Source organism: Protopterus annectens, chromosome 3.part1, assembly GCF_019279795.1.
Source record: "Protopterus annectens isolate FY-2018-M chromosome 3.part1, PAN1.0, whole genome shotgun sequence".
In the NCBI taxonomy this organism is placed as follows: domain Eukaryota; kingdom Metazoa; phylum Chordata; order Ceratodontiformes; family Protopteridae; genus Protopterus; species Protopterus annectens.
The window spans coordinates 1077419798-1077442395 of NC_056732.1; the positions used below are offsets into that span (position 1 = coordinate 1077419798).

General features: G+C 39.9%; 1 protein-coding gene across 4 annotated transcripts in view; it reads left to right on the forward strand.

Annotated features, from left to right (window-relative positions):
* Positions 1-22598, forward strand: part of JPH1 (junctophilin 1) — a 780529-nt gene that overhangs the window by 502952 nt on the left and 254979 nt on the right. The window lies entirely within an intron of this gene.

The following is a 22598-nucleotide window of genomic DNA, read 5'->3' on the forward strand; positions in this document are numbered from 1 at the left end:
TGGGTCTATATCATATGAGCGAATCGCACAAATTTTGAACGCTCATAATATCGAACCTACCGGACCTCTAAGTGCTTTTTCTGAGATCGTGGTACAATGAAAAATGGGATATTTGCCCTTTCCTCACTGTAGTGCAATCTCAGAGTTGGAATATATATTTAGCGGGGTTGTGGGGGGCGCAGCCCCCACAATAGGAAGTTCGAGGTCTGGTACGTTCGATATTATGAGCTTTCGCAGTTTGTGCAATTCGCTGATATGATATAGACCCTATACCTTAACACAGCCTCCCATTCCTAATTCAGACTTCAAAAATTCATCAGGATTGTTAGGTCATATTTATTTGTTTCTGTTACTGTATGAAGAACATGTGTGTTGGTCAGCAGTTTGAAAGGCAACACATTAAAAGTGCGTAGTTTTCTTAGCTGTTTCCAATCTTTCTTCCACACTGTGGTCTCTGCAGGATTATATTAATTTTACCTTGAGGTGCAGCGGCCTCACTCCCAACTTGTCAGTGAGGCTACAGTGCTTCAGTTCCACATCTAAGCTTTTCTCTACTTGTAGTAGTGCTGCAAGTCTGATGGGTCTGCATTTCAGACTAATATACAAACAGGACATTGCTGCGCTTATGAGACTGCCATTGTCAAGTGTGTTTTTAGTGGCACTGTGCATTGTGATAGTCATGAAATGTGTCTGTGTCCTCACTGTGTATAATGGAACCTGTAATTGTGGCACTATGTATAATGGTAGTCATGAGACATGTTATCACTGTGTATGTAGCAGAACCTGTAGTCATTGCACTGTGTGTTCTGGCATTCGTAAGACATGTGTCATCACTGTGTTGCAGAATCTGTAGTCGTGGCATTGTGTATAATAACATTCATAAGTTTTGTGTCATCACAGTGTATAGCAGAACCTGTAGTCGAGACGCTGTGTGTTCTAGCATTCGTAAGACATGTGTCATCACTGTGTGTAGCAGAACCTGTAGTAGTGTCACTGTGTAATATTCAAATGTTTTGTGTCATCACTGTGTGTAGCAGAACCTGTAGTCATGGCATTGTGTATAATAACATTCATAATTTTTGTGACATCACTGTGTATAGCAGAACCTGTAGTAGTGGCACTTTGTGAAATAACATTCATAAGTTTTTTGTCATCACTGTGTGTAGCAGAACCTGCAGTCATGGCACCGTGTGTTCTGGCATTCATAAGACATGTATCATCACTGTTTGCAACAGAACCTGTAATCATGGCACTGTTATAATAACATTCATAAGTTTTGTGTCATCATTGTGTGTAGCAGAACTTGTAGTCATGGCACTGTGTGTATTAGCATACATAAGTTTTGTGTCATCAACTGTGTGTAGCAGAACCTGTAGTCATGGCACTGTGCTTAATAACATTCGTAAGTTTTGTGTCATCACTGTGTGTAGCAGAACCTGTAGTAGAAATAACATTTAAAATGTATTATCGCAGTATGCAACAGAACCTGTATTAGTAGCACTGTATATTATGGCAGTAATGAGACATGTTATAACTGTATGCATCAGAACTTGTACTAGTAGCACTGAGTGTCGTGGCAGTAATGATATTTGTTATCACTGTATGCATCAGAACCTGTACTAGTAGCACTGTGTATTGTTGCAGTAATGTGACATCCTATCACCATACGCATCAGAACCTGTACTTTGTATTGTGGTAGTAATGAGATGCGTATTATCACTGTTTGTATGCATCAGAGCCTGTACTAGTAGCACTGTGTATTGTGGTAGCAATGTGACGTGTTATCACCATATGCATCAGAACTTGTACTAGTAGCACTGTGTATTGTGGCAGTAATAAGATGTGTTATCACTGTATGCATCAGAACCTTTACTAGTAGCACTGTGTATTGGGGTAGTAATGAGAAGCGTATTATCACTGTATGCATCAGAGGTTGTACTAGTAGCACTGTGTATTGTGGCAGTAATAAGATGTTTTATCACTGTATACATTAGAACCTGTACTAGTAGCACTGTGTATTGTGGCAGTAATAAGAAACATGTTATCACTGTATGTAGCACAGCCTGTGCACTATGTATTATGGCATTCATGCAATATGTGCTGTTACTATATGTAGCAGATGATACAGTGGTGCACTGTATATTATGGCATTCATGAGATATGTACTGTTACTATATGTAGCAGACGATACAGTGATGCATTATATATTATAACATTCATGAGATATGTGCTGTTACTATATGTAGCAGAAGATACAATGGTGCACTATATATTATGGCATTCATGCGATATGTGCTATTACTCTATGTAGCAGATGATACAGTAGTGCACTGTATATTATGGCATTCATGCGATATGTGCTATTACTATATGTAGCAGATGATACAGTGGTGCACTACATATTATGGCATTCATGAGATATGTGCTGTTCCTATATGTAGCAGAAGATACAGTGGTGGCCTTTTTTATGATAACAGTCTTTGGTTTAAAGAATCAGGTCAAGGAATTCATCTAAACACTCCATGAATCTACCTGCTAACTCTGTTGGCTGTTCCTAATTGCTTGAGGAGATGCTGAGCTCTTGTCCCTGGAGATTTCTGTTGCAGTAACATATAAAAGTAATTGACTGCCATAGATTTTTCTTATGACAGCTGGTGGTTTATAGACTCTGATGTGATGAAGCCCTGCTTATCATGGTTTTCTGCCTGGAGGTTTTTACTGCAGCAGCAGTCATGCTGTTATAATGAGGCATATTATGCTGACATAAATAGCACTGTGCCTCCTGCGTCACTCTTTGCTGTGGAGGTGAAATAATGCATGATTATAGTCTGGGCTCTGAATGAAGTATTAATGTATTAATGTCTTGCCTTTCTCTGCTTCTTGCTATTTCCTTGTACTGATCTGTGCTTAATGAAGGCACAGTGAGTAACATGCTTGTGAAAGTTTAAAAAAATAATAAATGCGCCTGTCTGGTCTAGCCATCTCATGCTTATTGTAGCATGAGAGAGCTACAAATGTTTACATGCCAAGTTTCATCAGGGTCATCTTCCATCAGCATTTTTATTTTGCTTGGCAGCTTTACAGACTCTGATAAGATCATACTGGGAAGAGCTTTGTGAGTGCTGTAGACCAGTTTTGCATGTTATTCATCCAGCTGAGCCATTCATACTGAAAAGAGGTAATTTATACCTTAATACACAATGTGTGTCATGAGGTTTGGGGAAAGTGCTATTATACCTTTAACTCCATTTAAAATATTACATTCAAAAGCAGCCTGACTTCATTCTGTAGTTTCCAGATGGACCTTTACTTAAAAATAGTAACACATAATCTCATTAAACAAGAAAATGAGCATCATTTAGGCAACTGAGAATGTATACTTTGGAAGTTTGTTAGAAAATGTTTCTTCTGTTATGAAGGAAAGAAGAAATAGGGTACTAGGCAAGAAACCGAGGAACACAACAGTTACGCCTTGAATACCACTTGTGCACATATTTACTGAAGCATAAAACACACTGGTTTTATATTAGCCATGCCAGTTAATGAAGAACCAGGAATATTTTCATAATAGTATATTAGGCTACTTAAGATATAAACTGTTTTCAACAATGAAACTAAACTATTGAGCCATTTTCTGTTCAGACCTGTGAATTAGAATGGTACTGTTCAAGGAATTGCATCCATTATATCCATTTATGAAATATACAGAGGTAATGCAGAGGGCTCAAGTGAAGTCTGGTATCCCACCTGAGACCCAGAGGGTGACAGCACTAGCAGGAAACAGAGTATAAAGAATTAGTCCAAATAAAGGCACTTAATCTAACAGATCTAGGAGACTCTCTCTCTCTGTCTGGTACCCTCCCTGTGGGAGGAGTAGACACACCTTGTTGCAGTTTCCAGTAGTTTATTCAGTTAAGCAGGTAGATGGATGAGTGGACAAACACTCGTCCACCTACCTGCTTAACTGAATAAACTACTGGAAACTTCAACAAGGTGTCTTTATTCCTCCTACAGGGAGGGTGTCAGAGAGAGAGAGCCTCCTAGATCTGCTAGCTAAAGTGATTCTATCTGGACTAATCCTTTGTACTCTGTTTCATTTGCTAAGTATGGTGCATTCTGGTTTCATGGCTTTGTAATTAGTTCCATTTCATAATGTTCCTTAACAAAAACATTTTAATTTTTTTAGAGGGAAGATTTGTTTGCCATTTGAGTATTACTGTTGTTTTAGTTAACAGGGTGGGCTTTAGTCATCTTGTTTTTGTCCAAAACTGTGGATCTTGTTCTTTGTAATTGTGCTGTCTTAGGACGCACATCATTTTTGAAGTGCATAATTGGAAGAGGTATTGTGGTAACACTTTAAAATATTCAGCATTCTCTTCCATTTTGTATTATTTATTGTGACCATAAAAAAAGAACCTGTTGCAAGGGTATAACCGTTGTGTGTTACAAATTTCTCCTAGTCCTTCTGTATTATTATCAGTTCATGGCCTCAGGAGCTGAGAGAAAATATATATTTTACATTTGGCTTTGTTGCATCTAGTTTTTCACTAAATATTTTTTCTCATGAAGGTAATCGAGCATCTGCCTTCTTTTTGGTTAGTGGGCTCGTAAGTTGTATTTTTTTTTGGCTGAAACTGCTGTCCATCAGCTTTCTCCTAAGTCCTCTCCTCATTCACCAGGCTTACTGCACCCATTCCCGGACTAACTATGGCCTACCATTAGGGCTGCTGAAGAGATCAAGGATCCTGATACAGCATTATAATGCTTCTAGGAGCATTTATTTTGATTTTAGGTCCCCAGCTTCCCCTTTCCCTCATACTCACCTGTAATGTTCTAGAAGGGCAGACAATGGGGCTCACTGATGTGTTGTCCCACCTGTGCAGCAAGTTAGCCAGTGTCTGCCTGCTGCAGAATACTCCCCTCTACACGTCCCCATCCCTTGCTGGAGATCTAACACAAGGTGCAGTGGAGTGAGTGCCCTCCCTTTTCCAGGATGGGCATACCTATCCTGCCACAGTAATGCCTCAAGTACCTGCGCAGCTAATAGAACCCAAGTCATCTGGTCCTTACTCAGGGATCTATCCCTGTATGCCATGGTGTTGGCATTAATGGGCTTGTTAGATAAGACTATCAGTTAGCCGTTAGGACTTTGCTCCATGACATACAGGAATGAAGCCCTGTCTAAGTGACATAGATGATGAGGGTTAGCAATCTGGGCATTGAAGAAGATGAGAGTGAGACAAACCTGCTGGCTGTTTCCCCTCTGGGTGAGGGAGATAGCTTGGCCTGCTGCTGTACTGACAGGCAGCAGGTGTCACAGCATGTCTATCAGCACCAAGTGGCCCATGAGTAACAGAGGTGAAAAGGTCAAGCAGCACACACTGAAGCTTGGAATCCAGTGTTTTTGGCAGATTGATATTGTGGACTGACCCCATCAGCTGCTGCAGGGGTCAGTAGTTGAGTTAAGTAGCCAGGTATAACTACTAATGGATACCTGGATCATGACCTCCGTTGACAAGCTCCTGTCTGAAGAGAAATGAATGTGCTGGTTGGGTCACAGGAGGGCTGATTAATTGTAGGCAGCAGGGATAAAACAATTAAATAAATAAAAACAAGTAGTTAGGACATGAACTACATGTAGCATTTATGTGATTAGTTTTGTCTTGCCCAGTCATGTTCTGGTGAGGAGTGGCAAGGAACACGATAAAAAAGGAAAACAACTATGGAACTTGAAGAAATCCAATTAATTGCTTGTTAGCTGCCAGTCTTGCTGACTAAGTCACTAATTTCTTTTAGGTTTATGATTTCTTTCCAGAATCTCAGCCCTCTTCCTTCCAGTCCCTAGATCCACAGTCCAGAGAGGGAAGGTATAAAGACATCTATGATTAAAATGGGACTTGGCAAATAATTTCACAAAGGCTTGCTTGATGATTGCTTTGATTCTTGGAGAATGTATTGCTTTGGGGACGGTAATTTGCAAGAATGGAAATGGTCAGTGATAGCATTCACCATCTTCAGTTGTGTATTCATGTTGTATGGTTAAATGATATCTGCACAGAACTGTTCTACATTTTCATGCTGCAAAGTTCTCATATAGATTAATGAGATTTATACTGAACCAGGACCCTCAGCTTTGCATCTGCTATTAAGTTTCTGTCTTTGACTGTCCAGCTTTAAAACATTGGCATATCTATACACTACCAATAAAATAAAGGGAGTGCCTTGACGTGTAAGAATTTCTTTAAGGATAGCAGCTCTGGCGAATAACAGTGTCAGTATTCTGGCAGTAGCCTTAGCATCAGCTGACCCGACTAGCACTACTTTGAGAAACTTTAAAATATAGTCCACTGTTATTAGTATGTGTACTAACACCCATTACTAGACTTTATAGTGCCACTACAATGTTCGTAGCAAACTGTTCAAGTGACACCCCTATGATTAGTGTTGGGATCAATGGGCTTATCCAAGATGGGGTGCAGTTTTTTAGCATTTCTGGACAAGAAGCAGAAAAATTCTCTCTCTCTCATGCCTGGCCAGTAAAGTCTGGCTTGTACTATTGCCTTAATTTTGTCAGTCCTGGGCACCGTCCTAATATGTAATAGTATCCTGTAAGTTTTGGCAGTAGCTGCTGATGTTTAAATTCTTTTCCTTCTTTGCTTACTCTTTGTAAAAAGTTGTTTTAAACCTAAAATAGGGGAAAGTAGTAATGGGAACATCTTTTGAACTGCTCTTCCTTATGTCCTCTTTTATATTTTTGTTGCCCTACTTAAACTGTCATCTTCCCATTGTACTTTCTTAAGGTTTGTCTGCTTTACTTTTAAGGCCACTAACTTGGGGTTACTGTCTTCAGTACCTTTTTTTTTTGAAGTGGAAGGTCCTGCTCCCCCCCCCAAAAAAAAAACATAAACATGGCAACTTCTTCTGACTTCTTTTACAGAGGATAATTCTGACAAAAATCACATTCTATTTCACTTTTCCTATTATCTGAAGAGAAATGTTGAGTGCTGACTTCTCTTTTAGGTTGTTCTCCATCTTAGTGTGGCTGGATGTTGCCCTCTCATTTTCTTTTCATTCCATCTTTATTCCCTTTGACTGTGCTAACACTTCTTATAAGTCTCTGGGCAGACTTATGTTTTGTACTGATTTTTAACTCAAGGGTTTCCTGTCAGTCCACCTTCAGTCCCTATACTTCAACAATTTTTGGTTTCCGTCACTTTATCCTGAGGTAGACTTCTGATATCCGACAAGATATTTTTTTTTATTTTCTAACTGCAACCAAATTCTAGCTCCCTCAGTATTAACTATCTCAACTAATTTTCCTATTTTTGATTCTTGATGTCTGTATGAGTGTTGGGTCCCCCCCCCCCATATCAAATGAATGCATCAAACTGCTACTGTACCTCTTAATAACTGTATCAGCTTGCCACACTGCATCTGTAGGTTCTCCTTTCACCCATATTTGCCTAAAATAATCTGGGGACAAAGGCCCAGAAATAGGAACAAGATTTAAATCTTTCCCTTATAAAAAAAAAAATCAAAGTTGTTAGTAATAGGATTTGTGTCTGTGCATGCATTGTCTGAAGGATATGAAGTCTGAAATTCAAATGAATGTCATTGTTTAGCGACATTGCAGCTCAGAGATTTTCCAGAAAAACACAACTTTTCTGAGGAACAGACCAAAAATATGAGTCAAAAATCTGGGCATTCTGGGAAAATCTAGTTAGTTGAGAGGCCAGCTGCTATGCTGATAGTTTATTAGCATTCCTAGGATCACCTTGACATTTTCGAGTATTACTGCGGTGGTGGTGCTGCGGTAGCATTGTCGCCTCACAGTTAGACGTTGCCCATTCGATTCTCAGTTAGAGCGACATGCGTGAACGGGCGTTCCTTCGTTGAAGGTTGTGCGTTAGGCCCGGCAAGCCAGCACGTAAAACTCTACTGCCAATCATTAGCGGACCGGAGTTCCGCTGTGGCGACCCCTAACTGGGAAAAGCCGAAAGACTAGACAAAGGTCGTTCTGCCTACATCATACACACAGCATCCCAGCCAACCAAGCATTGTGAAACAACAATGCTAACCACTGAACTACTATGCTGTCCTCATCCAAAATTAGCTTGAATTAGTGTGACAAGAATGTCATCATTAACAAACAATTAGCAAAGTCAGTGATTGCTTCAGTAGACAAAGCCCTTGCTTCCAAGAAGGGAAAAAACCAAGAAAGGAATAATGAAAGCCTTTTTTTAAATTTACTTGTTAATTCGGTACAATAAAATAGTAGTTCTTAGAATCTTTTCCACCAGGAGTGCTCTACAAGGATAATGGTAAATACAGAATATTGTAGACATTGTGGTATAGCCAAATCAGCTGCCATATTGCTGAGTGGTGTGGGAAACTGGAGAACCTAACAAAAAGCCATACAAGGATGGGGAGAACATGCAGATCTTTTACAGACAGTGACTTGGACCTGGACCCTGGCGCTAGGAAGTAGAAAACTCAACCTCAGCTATACAGTCTAAGTTACATCTGTCTGTGAAGTAGTTTTAGTATTTTTCTTTGTATGGGCAATATCACTGACATAATATTTGAGATGGTTTGGACTGCCTGTTGATGTGTCTTGCTGCTTTCTACTATGTTTTTCACAGTGAGTACTGCATTTCAGATGGTCCTTCTGTTCTTTAGTTTACTGGTGTACGTTGCCTTAATTTCCTGGAAACTGATATAAAACTGATCATTAGTTCATCCTGATAATGAAAACAATATGCTCATACTCAGTGAACAGGAACTAGGCAGTAACCTCTACTTTAGTAAACAATAATTAATTACAAGCAACAGAATAAGGCACTAATAAATGAATACATACTGTTCTGCAAGCTTACAGATGTCCTTGCCAGTTCAACATCAAATATTTACCTATTCAGTGCTGTGGTGCACTATATTCCAGATTACGTAGGGGACCCCTAAAAGAAAGTAAAGGCATCACAATTACAGGTGATGAAAGGACTTCTGTCTTCAAATTTTGTTTACTTGTTTTTTTAGACCAGGTGACCAACCTAGAAAAGAACTACCCGTTTATAGGAATAACCCAACATAGTAATGAGAATCATTATAGCCAATTATGTTGTAGCCCCTCCACAAGTAGAAGTGCAAAACATAAAGAAACAGTGTTAAGATGGTAATCTGAAGAACAGAAGACTGGCTAAATCACTACATAATGTGAATGATTACATACCTATAACTAGTATTTGTTATGCATAAAACAGTGATGTTTGTTTTGATAAGGGGATAATGGCACATTTGAAAACGTCATATGGTAGTGCTGAGCTTTTATCGTAGACTTGTATGGCGTTGAGTGCAGCAGTCTTATTGCTCTGACTCGTTGTTAATATTTGTTCGGAGTGGGGTGGGGGCTGTAGTGGTGCAACAGTTAGCATTGCTGTTTCCCAGTTCAGATCAAGCTGGAATACCTTTTGTACAGAGCTGCGCGTCCTGTCTTTGCACACATGAGTTTTCAAAGGCTGTCTCAGTTTTCCTCCCAACATTTCAAGGACATACCAAAGGACTGAATTGGCAGGTCTCTAAAATGATTGCTTTATGCACATGTATGAGTGTGTTCTGTGATAGGCTGGTATCCCATCCAAGAATAGTTCTGTATGTTAAACCCATAGCCTGCTGAAATAGGATTTTGCTCTCCCATGATCCTGAATAGAATAAAACAAATATGGGAATTATTACTGATTGAGTAATATTATCAGATTACTGCATTGAACAGAGCTGCATTGTTTCCTTTGCAGAACAGTTAGCATATCAGATTCCCCAATGCAAAGATCTAAGTGAGAAGCAGTTTGTAATGGTAGGGAATGCATTTTATTACTGGAAATGCTGTATGCAGTTGTAATTGTAACTATGTTATGCCATTCACGTTTCTTGTGAAGTCAGTTCTTCAAAAGTAAATATTTGTACCGAGGGGTTGGTTCAGCATCTTTTCTTTATGCAGTTTATCTTTCAGGGAGTGGCTTTGGGAAAAGTTTGTTACAATGTTTCTGTAGGTGTAGTAATAACATGCTCAGAGATTGCAGCTGGCCTGCAAGATGCACTATTTACAGGATTTCAGAACAGCCATTCTAGGTGCATCACTTCATTAGATAGCGCTTGTAGTGTTTTCTCAGTAGTAATGTGAGGAATGGAGAGCTGACATTTTCATGTATGTGGTGTTTACACATTAACTGCAGAAAATAAAGTGTAATGTTTTTGCCTTAAATGGACCTGTATGCATTGGTCAGTGTACATTAAATAGAAAGAAATAGTCCCACCAAGGCATTTTCTAAAACAAATCATTCCAGTAACCCCCTCCCAAAAAAAAAATAAATAAATAAATAAATAAATAAAAAAATAAAAGCACACAGTGCTTTGTTGTCAGCATCAAGCAGCTAAACAAAATGTCCTGAGTGTTTTTATACTGAACAGGTGTTCATTCACAGCTTATTTATCAATTGATTGACATTTCAATGAAAAGTAGGTAGTAGCATTTCTGCTGTACTTGTTAGTAATACCATTTCAGAGTGATACTATTTTAGCCAGTAACAGTAACATCTTACTGTATCATAGCAGTCATAAGTAATGTCACAAATCTGTCTACTAATTACTCTGGAGTTGAGAGATTTTGGAATAGTACTTCATATTCTGAATAAGAACTTATGAGATATATTACTTTACTCTTACATTTCACTGTTTTTATTAAATGTATGACTTATTGTTGTGGTTAATGTATGACGTTCCATATTATAAAGCTTTAAAATATTTAACTTAACTTTAACTTTAGACTTAAAAAGGTACCTCTGGACAAATGAGCTACCGCTGGAGCTGGCATATCTCCAGATTAGCAGAACCATTTACTTACAGGCAACCCACAATTAGTCTATATTTTCCTTTCAACTGTCTTGTTTTATTATATTGCAGACCTGTATAGTAGTTTTTTTCTTTGCTCCCCACATATATCACGTACATTCACATTGCCTCGGCAGTTTTTTTTTCTGTTTTAACCTTGCCTTACTTTAATTGGACTTCAGTAACAATTAAACTTCAGTGCCAATACAATTTATGCACATCTTTCCAAAGCATTTGAAAACTGGCATGTGTCTCATCTCCATGTTTCACATCCTTATTTTTAAATAAAAAGTATCAATTTCCAACAGTATTAAACAATGACAGGGTAAAGCCAAAAAAGATGAGCAACCACACATTCTGAAAAGAAGGAAAGTAATTCAAATGCGTAACAAAGTAAAACAAAACCATGGTAAAACACCATTTTTGTTGTCAGTTTAAATTGTAACGGAACTTACTGAGCAAATTAAATAAATTCTAAAAACGCATACATGGTGCATACCACTGGTAACTGTTATAACTTATGGTCAACCTTACTGCTTAGACAACTTAATTAAGCAAGACTTGTTTCTACAAAGTGAAAAAACTGACATAATTCATGTTGAATCTTTCTTTTCCCAAGCAGGTAAAATCCCATCTCACTCTCAGATGAAAATGGTTTGCATTTGGACTTGTCTAAGCTATTTGCACAAATTACATGCCAAACCATGCAATACTGTTACTTTGCATTTTTTATGGAAAATTATTATGGCAATACTTACCAACTTATCCTCTTCCATCTCCTCAAAACTAGAAACATGTTACAACAAAATTGCTAAATTCGCAACTAAAGATAATTACTCCTGCCACCACTGCACATCTTTCCACCTGCTAAACTGGCTAGAACTTCTCAATCAACTCGACTTCTTTCAACTCACTACTGCCCACAGACTAATTTTCAAACCAACTTTATGCCCTGCTTTAGCAAATATCTTACCCTTTTACACCCCCACAGAGCCCTGAGATCTGCACACCAGAATCTCCTCTCTGTATACAAACCTAAACGTCCTGCTGGTTACCTTCTCCTATCTTCTTCCCTAGCCAAAAAAATGGAACTCCCTCCCTTGTTCTCTTAGACTCTGTGAAAACTACGAATACTTTAAAACTCAGCTTCATTCCTACCTTGCCCAGCATTGGAAATGTAACTGTATTCTCCCTACTTAACCTACTTACACTCTTCTACGTATGCTTCCTTGTACATCTTCTCTACTTATTCCTCCACCTCAGGCTGTTCTCCTAAACAGCTACCTCACTCTAAATCTAAAGACCTCCTAAACATCTGCCTCCCTCTAAGTCGAATGTAATACTAAACTATTAATATTGCTTTTCTACCTTAAATGTACACAGTGTAAATACTGTTTGTAGTCCTTGATCTCATTCCCCTCTTACTGAGAACAATTAATCTTTACTAACTACCTATATTAAGCTGATGCTGTTTAACTATGGCAATCACACCTTCCATGTGTGAACTCCACTTTTACTAATGTTCAACCACCTCTTTAAGAATACTCCAGAAACTATAATCTATGCTCTACCAACATTGTACTTCCCACCTATATCTCCTCCATTTCTGCTAAACTTCAACATACTACAACATTCAGATTTTTAACCTTCAACTAATAACTGTTTTCCCTATAATCGTGAACTCTTATTAACTAAGTAAACGCTATTCTCTTGCCTCTATCAACTTAATTATTGTACAAATAGTTCTCTAAACAACTTTGTAAATATGTCTTAAGAATTGTCTTGCCATTATGCATTTGTACTTTTTCACTTTACTTTGTATAATTTAATTTTTGTTTATTTGTGTGTAATATGGATCTTTTCTCCCCGGGCCTCCACTGAAAATGGGCTCTTTGAGCCCAGTGGACCTCCCCGGTAATCCAACTGGAAATAAATAAATAAATAAAATATTCATCTTCTTTGTACTGCCAGCTGAAGTAGTTTTCAGGACAGAACATCCATGCCTGCTCACATATGCTATTTCATGCAATTACTTTGTCGTTACATGTTTATAGTGTGTAGTATGTGCATGTGTGGGTATGTGCATATTTATAAAGTGTTTATGTGCGTGTCTGTATGTAAAATACAAATACATATATGTATAATATATATATATATATATATATATATATATATATATATATATATATATATATATATACACACACACACATACACACACACACACACACACACACACACACACACACACACACACACACGTATGTGAGATAGATTCCAAAAGACTAAGAGCTGTCTGTAAAGCAGGCTTATACTGAGAGCATGTCTTTTAGAATCTGGTTTGGCTTAGACCAGAATAAGTCACGTACACTGAGAACATAGGGTGACATTGGATGTAAGTGTCTCTAAAGTTGCATATAGTACAAGTCTGCCATTTGCACCAAACCCTAGAGTTTTATGGAAAAAGGCTTTAACACTCTTTCAGAAAATAAACTTATTTGTGCTTTCTGTTTTTTACTCTTAAGAAGTGTTTTAGTGGGCATGAAGTCAGAAGCCACCATCCTGATCCCTGTGGTCCTCTTGGATCATGTGTTAATTATGCTTATATAACAGCTCCTGCTTAGTGTGCACCAGATGAAATGCAGCAAATGTTGCTTACATCTTTGTAAGACTGCCATATTCTGTTATCTGCAGAAGAAACCTTCTGATTAGCCTTGTACAAAAACCTTGTGCTAAGAAGAGGGCAGAGGTGAGCTTCTCAGATCTGATTGTATCCATTTTAGCATGCCAAGTTCCTGGACAATCATGTATGTAAAATTCATTCTTAAAGGCCATGAGAGCTGAGTGAACTCATTAGTAAGGCCTGCAAAGTATTACTTACCTGCTGTTCATATTGTGAAGGTTAAGGCTAAAAGCTTTCAAAGCTGTGAAAGACTTCACTACGAAACAAAAAGTCAGACTGAAGTATTCAACAGCTTTTATAGCTATTAGTCTGTCAGAGGCACTGTTAGCTTATGGCTTCTGTCTGTGTGGCAGTGCTTTGTGGCTTTCATACCCATAAAATAATTTGTACTCCCTACACTTTTTCTTCCTGTAACTAGCAGTATATTGGGAGAGTTGAATCTACAAATAATTATAATCGGGCCTGTCTGATAATAACTAACTAGCTTAACTAACTAGCTTAACTAACTAGTTATGTGTCCGCAGTGTGGATGTCAAGATACACCTCTTGAGTTTTGTTGTCAAGATGAATTTCTCGGCATCCATTTTTCAAACACATAAGTTCTTTATGATTGGACACCCAGTGGTAGTTTTCTGTATATTGTTGAAGCCTTTAACTTTTCCCTAAGGAAGTAAAAGATAAATGTCAAAAAGAAGGAAAACATGTTACTGTTACAAACATGAACATAAATAGAAAAAAGTATTTGATGATTTAGTTTGTGCATCAAAATGTAAGTAAAACACTAAGACAAAAGTTAATGTGGGAATTTTATTCTCAAGTCTGACTAATCAAATTTTGAGCATTTAATACATAATCGGTAAAGTGTTTGTAATCTGCTGGTGAACAGTTCTGTGTATTCATTTGGTTAATTCTGTGTGTCTTACCTTGTCCCATAGCTAAAAAGGGGATATAGGTTCACGTATCCACTTAACAAACCAGTCTTTTTTGTTCAGGAAAGTAGAGTTTCCAGTTCCTTTATTATTTTCTTATTGCAACAAACATGTTGCTTCCGTCTAGTCGGGTCTGCTTTCTGTCACTGAAGTTACAGTTTACCGAACATCACAAAGCCAACACATAGCAAAAGTGCAGTTCAACGAAAACTCAATAGCGTAAACCATGCTTCAACGAACAATGGTCGGCAATTCTGGGATCCTTTAGAAGAACAGATGCAGTGATTTTTCCATATCATTAAAAGTTGTAATGCGGTGCCGTGGTGGTGCAGCGGTTAGCGTTGTAGCCTCACAGCAAGAGGTTCTCCCTTTCGATTCCCGGCTGGAGCGCCTTCTATGTGGAATCTGCATGTCCTCCCCACGGTCGAGTGACTTTAAAGACATGCAGGTAGGTATATGCGTGAATAGGCGTGCCTTCTTTGAAGGTTGGACATCGGGCTGGCAACTCGGCACTGTAAAATCTACTGCCAATAATTAGCAGACCAGAGTTCCACTGTGGCGACCCCTAACCGGGAAAAGCCGAAAGACTTTTTATTAAAAGTTGTAATGGGAGTGGAACCTGTACAGCAGTTGGAGCTTGTTCATATAGATCATAGTACAGTGAGGATAAGGAAATGTATCCTTTTTCCCACTATACTGAGATTTTGAAGTTAGTATATATAATTAGCGGGAGTGTAGAGGGTGCAAGGGGGCTTGTCCAGCTGCAAAAATGTGTTTGCAGAATATATTTTAATGTTTTTGCACTTTGGTTAAGTGTAGTTTGGGATAGTGTGTTTTCATTGAACTGCACTATTGGTTTATTGGTGTTAGCTTATTGATGTTAGGTAAACTGTAATTTTGGTGAAGAAAAGTATTCCAGTCTAGTCATAGGTTTATAGTTAGATGCTATGCATGCAGTGTAGCAGACCATTAATGAGCCTAGCCCAAATTCCCAATTGCCCTAAAGCACTGTCTGGTTAAGTGATTTGCTCAAAGTCGCACAGTAGGCAAATCAAGAAGTGTCTTGTTAAAGGTTCATGGCCTTAATCATCTGTGCTAACAGTCAGTCAAAGTATGTATATATATATATATATATATATATATATATATATATATATATATATATATGTGTGTGTGTGTGTGTGTGTGTGTGTATATATATGTCATGTACCTATTCTTTGGAATCAGGTGCTCAACCACCGCACCAAGCTGGTCATGTTTATCTTTTTTGTGTCTGATGAGAGTTCTTTACATTTAATATTCTGATTTATTTGTCACTTCGTTTACATGTGCCACATAATTTTCAGACACATTATTCACAAATTGTATGTATGTCAAAACATTGTTTTGAAGGAATTTCATGGTGTTGTGTCGAGACGTTGTATCAATATGCCAGCTCTTTACTGTTGCCTTTGGTTTTGCATAATGATCTCTGCAGCTTGTTTGCATGCTTTTATATGAATGAAAGTAAGTGATCAAAGTGCATTAAAGTCTATTCATCATGTAAAAGGTGAATGGTCAGTCAGGTAAAAGTAACTACTTTCTTTAGGGTTTGTCCCAGGTAGTTATTTATTTATTTATTTATTTATTCACATTTGTTGACCGGGAGTGTCCGACTGGACGTAGGTCCATTTTCAGCAGAGGCCCGGGGAGAAAAGCTCCACGGTTAAAATAAACAGACAGTAGTTACATTGGATTACATAGCGATTAACAATTTAACATAGCAATTAATTACAAACATATTTACAGATGAAGAACACAGTACATCAGTAGACAACTAGAATCTTTATCTGCGAAGTACATAACAGACATTAACAAATGTTACAATAAGAAGTTCCTGCTGTATAATAAGTACTAGGATTATGAACATCTGAGCTTGCTATAATCAAGGTACTTAGTGGGGTGGAAAGAAAGGTAGTGGTTGGATGGGGTGGGTAATATTAGAGTGGGAGTTGCAAGGGCATAGCCAGCATGTTTTTAGGTGCGCTTTTAGTAAAGTTTTGAAGTGGGTGCATGATGGTACGGAGGTAATTGTGGGTGGGAGGGAGTTCCATAATTTGGCTATAGCACAAGAGAATAGTGCTTCACCAGTAGAGTTATTGGCTTTAGTGATCTGCAAGTAATTTTTTTAATAATTTTTTTTAGTAAATTGTTTGTTTATTTATTTATTGATATATAGTGTTGAAAATGCAATCTTTTCATTTTCAGCAAGTTTGCCTTAGTCATAGGTTCATAGGTTCATAGGTTCATAGGTTCATAGGTTGGTACTAGGCTATCAGCCCTAGGGCCTATATAAGCCTAGCCATAACAATTCCCTGGCTATTTCGTCCCACAATATTTACTTTCCTGGAACCCTGTCTAGCAGGGTGACTGACGTGATCCCTGGGGTGAATTTCCTATCTCCCATCCAATCGTCAAGGTTCTTTTTGAACAGTGCCAAAGAGGGGCTCTGCTTGACATGTATGGGCAGTCTATTGCAGAGTCTGGGGAGTCTCTTGGTCTGGAACCTATCCCTCCAGCACATTTTGTTTATTGTGATGACAAGGTTTAGATCCCTGGAGAATGTGGCTCTGAAGGATTGTGATTTCTTTCAGTGCAGCATGTCCAACACTTCTGGGTTTGACATGGCCTTGTATGTTAAGCAGAGATCGCCTCTGAGTAGACGATATGTGACAGAGTATAGCTGGAGTTTTTTTAGATGGTCAGCATAGGGAATCTGCTTTAGGCCTGTGATTCTTTTAGTGAGGTATTTCTGCGGCCTTTACAGTTGTTGCAGATGTCATGAGAGGTACATGGGGTGTTGTATTCTATAATGGGTCTAATGAGAGATGAGTACAGTGGGACAATGACCTCCTTTTTTCTGGATGAAAAGCCCTTAGTGATGAGGTGTGCCACATAGGAGGATTTCCTGACTGTTATGGCAATGTGGTTATCGAAGGAGAGACCACTGTCCACCTGTGTCCCCAAGTCTCTTACCACACTTTTGGTGTTTAGTGTACTGCCACCTATGTGGTAATTAATGGGTACATGTTTTTTCCCAAAGAGGATAACTATACAGTTCTTGGCATTGAGCTTGAGCCCATGCCTCTGGCACCAAGCATCTGTTACTGTAAAGCCCTTTTGTAGAATATCCACATCATTTGGGGATTCAGTAATGGCTCCCAGTTTGCAGTCATCTGTGAACTTTGTTAGCCAGACTCCCTTAGTGTTGGCCTGTACTTCAGAGAAGTAGATGCCAAACAAGAGCGATCCCAGGACTGAACCCTGAGGTACTCCACTTGTCACTTGTCTGGAGCTGGATTTGGAGTCGGCTACTTTTACAGTGTGGGTTCTGTCAGTAAGCCAGTTGACAACGCATCAAGTGATGTAAGGATTAATGCCCAGCTTAGTAAGTTTATCTATGATTCCAGAGTGGGGGATAGTGTTGAAGGCCTTGGCGAGGTCCAGATAGGCTATGTGGACCGCCTTACCCTCGTCCACAGCTCTGGAGACTGATTTGAAGAAGTCAGTCAGGTTCAGGAGACAAGCTCAGCCCTTCACGAACCCAAACTGGGTGGGGTCCAGTGTTTGAAGGTTGCCAATGTCTTTGTTTATAAGTTCCATGATAATACGTTCCATGGCCTTGCAGATCAGGCTCGTCAGACTGATGGGGCGGTAGTTTCCATGATCCAATGTGGATCCCCCCTTGTGGAGTGGGATAACGGTAGCTGTGCGCCACTCAGTGGGCACAAAGCCTGAGGTGAGGCTATGATTAAACATGATACTTAGGTTAGGTGCCAGTTCATTTTGTAGTTCATGTAGTACACAGCCTGGGATGTCGTCTGGTCCCATGGATGCTGTATTCTTAGCTTTGGAAAGTGCTGTTTTTACCTGTGTGGCCATTATTACCAGAATTTGGCAATCTTTCGGTATTTAGATGGGCCTTTTAGGGGGGTGAGAGGAGGGTGAAGTTGGCACTGAATCAATCTGTCAGGATATTGGGAATATCCTTGGGATCAGTATATTTAATGCCATTCTGTTGTAGCTCAGAGCAGATTTGAGCATTGCCATTTAGATTCTTGACGTAGCTATAGAATGCCTTGTGGTTGTCTTTGGAATCTTTGGCAATTTTATTTTCGTAACTAGCTTTGGAGGATTTTATGCGGGATCTCAGCTTCTTACTGAGGCTGGTAAGGGAGTTTTTTGCATCCTGGGATTTTCCCCTTTTCTGCAACAGTTTCTTCCTTTTGTTGTAATGTTTGTTTATGGCAGGGGACCACCAGATTGGCTTCTTTTTTTTTGGAGGAGTGTGTCTTGGTTCTATTTGGGATGGCACGATTCATGCATGAGTGGATATGCTCCTACAGTGCCTTAGTGTAGGATTCAGCAGTCGAACTTTCAGTTCCCATCTGCATGGGTGTCATGAAGTTTGTCACTTTTGACTTGATTAGCATGAAGTTGGCGTTGGAGAAGTTAGTCAGGGACATCCAAATCCTTATCTTTCTTTTATTAGTAATCATTCCAGGAAAGGATATTCATGAGTGCACCTTTGGATTCTCTGGAAAATAGTTTTAATGTCACTTGTCCCTGTCCTCTTCAATAAACACTTCACACCAAATGACATTTGACGACCTTCATTAAAACTTCCATAACATAGCTTTGATCACCAAACGTATTAATTACAACTGGACATAGTATAGTTGATTCTAAATACAGTTCATAGGTAAGTTCATAGGTAAGTACTAGGCTATCTGCCCGAGGGCATCTATAAGCCTAGCCAGAATGTGTTGGCTTTCGCCACCCCTTAGATTAGTTCCCTGTGCCTTTGTCCAGCAGAGCCATTAGTTCTCTGTGCCTCTGTCCAGCAGACCCACTGCAGTGATCCCCGGGGTAAATTTTCTGTTTCCCATCCACTCATCAAGGTTTCTCTTGAAGAGTGTTAGTGAGGGGCTCTGCCTAATGTAGATTGGAATCCTGTTCCAAAGCATGGGGAGTCTCTGGGACAGGAATCTATCCCTCCAACACGTCCTATTTATCGTTGTGGCGAGGTTTAGATCCCTAGAGTGTGTGGCTCTCGGGGATTTGTTTTTTTAGGTGGAGCATGTCCATCAATTCTGAGTTGGACATGGCCTTGTATGTCATCCAGAGATCACCTCTGAGTAAACGGTATGCAACTGAGTACAGCTGAAGTTTCTTCAGTCGGGCTACATAGGGTATCTGTTTGAGGCCAGTAATCCTCTTGGTGAGGTACTTCTGTGTCTTTCCAGCTGTTGCAGGTGTCTTGTAAGGTACATCCCAAATGGGGTGTTGTATTCTATGATGGGTCTGATGAGTAGAGGGATACAGTAACCTCTTTTGTTCTAGATGCGAACCCTTTTGTGATTAATTGAGCCACATAGAAGGATTTTCTAGCCACCTTGGCAATATGATTATCAAAGGAGAGATTACTATCTACTTGGGTCCCCAGATCCCTTATTACATTATCTGTATTTAGGGGACTACTGCGTATGTGGTAATTCGCAGGTACTTTGTTTTTTCCAAAGGGGATGACTGTGAACTTTTTGGCATTTAGCTTGAGGCCATGATTTTGACACCAGGTATCTGTCTCAGTGAGACCCTTCTGGAGCATGTCTGTATCAGCCGGAGAGTCATTTATGGCCCCCAGTTTGCAGTCGTCTGTGAACTTGGTCAGCCATAGTCCTGTTCTTGCCTGTACCTCTAAGAAGCATATACCAAACAAGAGGGGTCCCAGGACTGAGCCCTGGGGGACGCCACTTGTAACTGGTTTAGACGTAGAGTCTGCAACTCTCACCATGTGGATTCTATCCGTGAGCCAATTGGCAACCCATCTCATGACATAGGGGTTTATGTTCAGGCTGGTGAGCTTGTCTATAATACCAGAATGGGGAATGGTGTCGAAAGCCTTTGCGAGGTCTAGGTAGGCTCTGTGGACCTCCTTTCCCTCGTCTAAAGCCTTGGTAACTTTCTCAAAGAAGTCCACCAGGTTTAGGAGGCATGATCTGCCCTTGACAAAGCCAAACTGGGTAGGGTCCAATGTTTGGAAGTTCCCAATGTCTCTGTTAATGAGTTCCATGATGATGCGCTCCATAGCCTTGCAGACCAGACTAGTCAGGCTTATAGGGCTATAGTTCCCGGGGTCCATTGTGGCTCCACCTTTGTGGAGTGGGATAATTGTTGCTGTGCGCCACTCTATGGGTATGTAGCCTGTAGAGAGGCTGAGTTTGAACAGAGTGTTTAGGTGAGGGATTAGTTCATTTTGGAGCTCGTGTAAGACACAGCCTGGGACACTGTCCGGTTCCATTGAAGCTGTGTTTTTGGCTTTGGATAGGGCTGTTTGAACCTGTGTGTCATTGATTGCCGGGGTTCTACTTTCTTCTGGTATGGCTATGGGCCCTTTAGCATGTGAGAGGGGGGTGAAGTTTGCACTAAACCTGTTTGCCAGAATGTTGGCAATATCAGTCGGTTCAGTGTATTTTGTGCCATTCTGCACTAACTCAGAGCAGATCTGAGAATTTCCACTTAGGTTCTTGACATAGCTAAAAATGCTTTGTGGCTATCTTTGGAGTCCTTGGCAATATTTCCTTCAAAGCTAGCTAGCCTTGGATGATTTTATGAGGGATCATAGTTTCTTGCTGATACTGATCAGGGATGTCTTTCCTTCTTGGGATTTTACTCTTTTCTGTACTAGTTTCCTCCTTCTGTTGTATAGCTGGTTTATGGCAGGGGTCCACCAGACTGGTTTCCTTTACTTGGAGGAGTGAGTCTTGGTTTTGCTTGGGATAGCACGATTCATGCATTCTTGCAGGTGCTCACAGAGTGCCTTTGTAAGGGATTCAGCCACTTGGACAGCTTTGTCCTTTAGCATGAGGGCTGTGAACCTTTCCACCTCGGTCTTAAGTAACGTGAAGTTTGCTTTTGAAAAGTTTTTCATGGTGGTTTCCTTGATTGGGGGTGGGGGCAGAATGTGGATATCCAGAGTGATTAGTCTATGGTCTGCTCTAACCAGCGAGGGGTTGACCTCCGGTGTGGAACACCAGTCGACCATGTTGGTGATGACCAGGTCCAATATGTTGTCACCTCTGGTGGGGGTGTTGACCAGTTGATCCAGGGCATTCGAGTTTATAAATTCTAGGAAGCGTTGGGCAAGGAAGTTAGTGCTTGAGTAGTTTTCCCAGTTAATGTTTGGGTAATTGAAATCACCCAATATTAGGGCATTTGGTAGGACCGTCATGTTTTCCAGTGTCTCCAGAAACACGGAATGGGAGTCCTGGGTCATGGTGGGTGACAGCATAAACATCCTTGTGATGTTAATCAGGACAGCATACCTACTCATCTTGCCCCAGTAAGCAGCGTCCATACCTCTTCTCGCTTACATTACTTAGGAAGCAGCATCCAAGACTCACTTCATACCCCATTTATTGAATTACCTTCCAACCAAATAAGCAGTGTCCTTATCTCCGCTTGCTTATCTATTCAGCATGCTTCCTCCAGCTGCTCATTTTCCTTTCCCTAAATCCTTGAAATGAACATCCAGACACCAGAGGGGGAAACAGGAAAGGGTAAGCCTGTCCCTCTTCTCCACCAACCTGCCTGACCAGGCTATTCCCCCTCTCTTCTACCCAAAATTGTTCAACCAGCTACCTCCCATAAAGGGAAGGGTTAAACCAAACATCATTTGGTGTACCCATCATCTGTAAAGTATATTAGAATCCCGTCATCAACCCCTCACCTTGACATACCGACACTGAAACACACCTTAATGAAACTAAATAAAGTAGGATTACCAGTGACCCCACTGTACTACACCAGAACCTCCACTCTAAGAGAATACATTCCCTTTAGTCCATTTCCTTCAAGCCACTAACCATAGCTCAACCTTTCCTGAATGACAATCTGTAGTCATAACAAATGCCACAGTAACTAACCCCTTGAACTCAAATCTACACCCAGTCAAAGAAAACCCATCTTACAGTATTCATTGTCTGTCCCTGTACCCACTCAACCCAAACCGACCCATCAAACCACTGAAAACCCACCAAAGTCATAATAGCACAATACTATGC